Source organism: Nycticebus coucang, chromosome 4 (genome assembly GCF_027406575.1).
Source record: "Nycticebus coucang isolate mNycCou1 chromosome 4, mNycCou1.pri, whole genome shotgun sequence".
NCBI classification, from domain to species: domain Eukaryota; kingdom Metazoa; phylum Chordata; class Mammalia; order Primates; family Lorisidae; genus Nycticebus; species Nycticebus coucang.
Genome location: NC_069783.1, coordinates 98,548,204 through 98,551,231, shown reverse-complemented (window position 1 = coordinate 98,551,231; position 3,028 = coordinate 98,548,204).

Below are 3,028 nucleotides of genomic sequence, written 5' to 3'. Positions count from 1 at the left end.
CCTCTGGGGCATTCTTTTTCCCCTTCTGGGATTCCTATAACTCGTACGTTGGAACGCTTCATAAAGTCCCATAATTCTGACAGTGAACGTTCTGCTTTCTCTCTCTTCTTTTCTGCCTCTTTTACTATCTGAGTTATCTCAAAAACTTTGTCTTCTACCTCTGAAATTCTTTCTTCTGCATGGTCTAACCTGTTGCTGATACTTTCCATTGCATCTTTAAGTTCCCTCATTGACTGTTTCAGATCCTTAAACTCTGCTTTATCCTTTTTATATTCTTCATATCGTTCATCTCTTATTTGATTCTGTTTTTGGATTTCCTTTTGGTTATTTTCCACTTTATTAGCAGTTTCCTTCATTGTTTCCATCATTTCTTTCATTGTTTTCAACATGTGTATTCTAAATTCCCTTTCTGTCATTCCTAACATTTCTTTATGGGTAGAATCCTCTGCAGTAGCTACCTCATGGTCCCTTGGCGGGGTTGTTCTGGACTGGTTCTTCATGTTGCCTGGAGTTTTCTGCTGATTCTTCCTCATGAGTGATTTCTTTTATCTGTTTCCTTGCCCTAATTTTCCTTTCACTTCCTCTTGCTCTTGTGCCTGTGGACTAAGGGTTACAGGACCTAAAGGGTGAGAAGGTTGAAGAGCAAAAAAGGGATGAAAGAAAGGAGGACCATGTGATAAGAAAAAAAAAAAAGAAAAATAGAGAAAGGAGAGAGGGTGGGTAAAAGGAATATTGACAAAAAGAAGAGAGGCACAGAAAGAGGGAGACAGAGCAATATAGGTGTACAGTAGAGTACTTTGATACAACCTTAAAAAAAAAAAAACTACTTTCTGGGGGTGCCCAGTTGGGTGGTTCCCTTGAGGTCAGCAGCTCTTTGCTAACCTGATCAGACACAGTACCCCACCTCCACCAAGTAGAGAGGAAAGACAAAAATTGTATAAATCAAACCAAAACAAGCATACAGAAAACTTTACAGGGATAAAATTGGGTCGAAAACCAAATAATAGCGGTAGAAACACTAACAAATATGAAGTTCTAAGTATTGAAATAGGCAGCAATGCAAAATTATAATTAAACTAGATAAATTGAGAAAGAATAAGGATCTGTATGGAAAAGGTTGAACTTAAAAAACAAAACAACAATCAACAACATCAAAATAAACAAAAAAAAACAACCAAACCAAAAAAAAAAAAAAAAAAACACAACCAAAAACAAAGCAGTATGTATATGTTATTGTATATTGTCTGGGCAACACGTCTTCTGGGGTATGAGATGTTAATCACAGTTCTGATATGACTGGAGGCTGCTAGTTTCTCATACCCCAGCAGGTAGACACCCTAAATCTCTCTTCAGCCCACTTAAAAGGCACTTTGAACTTGTTCACTGGCTGAGCAGAAGCTTTCCCAGAGAATTGCTTGTCGCTGGAATCACTGCTGAAGTGGCTATCCACTTACCCTGTGTGCCAAAACTGGTCTCCCTCTGCCCCCAAGGGTTAGGGCTGCAAGGCGGCTCAGACCCCGCCCTTAGGCTACTTGGTCACTGGGTTACTGGCTTCCACCCAATTCTAGCTCTGCGACCCTGAAGGCGGAGCTTGCCAGGGCAGATCGCTCACAATGGCTGCCTGTGACCCAGAGCCAAACACTCTTAGCTCCGTCTGTCTCAGCGGCTCAGACTGGGGCCCTAGACAAAGGCCAAAGATCTCCGCACTCCCGCTCAGGCTCTCCCCAAGGCAGTTCAACTGAGTGCCAAGTCCAAAGACACCAAAACAGTTCACAGGTAAGGCCTTTCTGGTTTGCAGTCTCCCACTGCTACTGAACTTACAGTTGTGGGCGGGTTTAGACGGATTGAACACACGCGACCACTTGCTGGTTTTCCACTGTTTTAGTCCTCCTCTTGGGGTCCAGAAGTCTCTTGCTGACTTCCTGTATCCTCTCAGGGCTGATGATAGGCAGATCCCACCAGCCAGAGATGCCTGGAGTCCTATCTCCCCAGACTCACGGTGCCCAGATGCAAGGAAGCTGTTACTCGGCTGCCATCTTGCTCCCGGCTGCTCGACTTTTTTTTTTTTTTAACTAAACATGCAACCATCTTACAACCCACTAATTCCAGTCCTGAGCATTTATCCCAGAGAAATGAAACTGATGTTCACATAAAAATCTGTACATGGGGCAGTGCCTGTTGCTCAGTGGGTAGGGCACTGGCCCCATATATCGAGGGTGGCTGGTTCGAACAGCAGTGGCAACTGCAACAAAAATAGCCAGTGTTGTGGCAGGCTCCTGTAGTCCCAGCTACTCCGGAGGCTGAGATAAGAGAATCGCTTAAGCCCAGGAGTTGGAAGTGGTTGTGAGCTGTGATGCCAGGGCACTCTACTGAAGGCAAAAGAGTAAGTAAGACTCTGTCTCCAAAACAAACAAACAAACAAAAAAATCAAAACCTGTACATGAATCTCTGTAGCAGTTTTATTTATAATAATACTCTTGAACTGGAAATACTCAGATGTTCCTCAAAAATCAAATGTGAAAACAAACTCATGATATCTCTATATTAGCTCCTACGTTCGTATTTGAATATGCAGTCATCTTGAAATTTAGAAAAAATGTTTAATTAAAAAATCTACAAATCACAAGCAAGTAATCCCAGGAACACAAAGCTTAACATTTAAAAATTACTCAATGTAATGCATCATGTATAGTAGGTAGGCAGAATAATGCTTCTCACAGATGTTTGGTTACCAAGAGGAAATCACGGTTGCAGATGAAATTAAATTTGCTAGTCAGCAGACATTGAGAAGAAGAGACTATTCTGAATTATCAGCAAGAGCCCACTGTAATTATAGTAGGACCTGTGTAATTTGACCACTCATGGGACTGTAATAATCTAGTATACAGAAGTGGTCAACATAAGGAACGAGGCCTACTGTTACTTACATGTGATGCATGTCTGGTCTATGAAAATGGAGGTCTTGATAAGAAATTTCAAAAGAAGAACAAACTTAGAAAACTTCCTGATTTCAAAACTACTACAATAC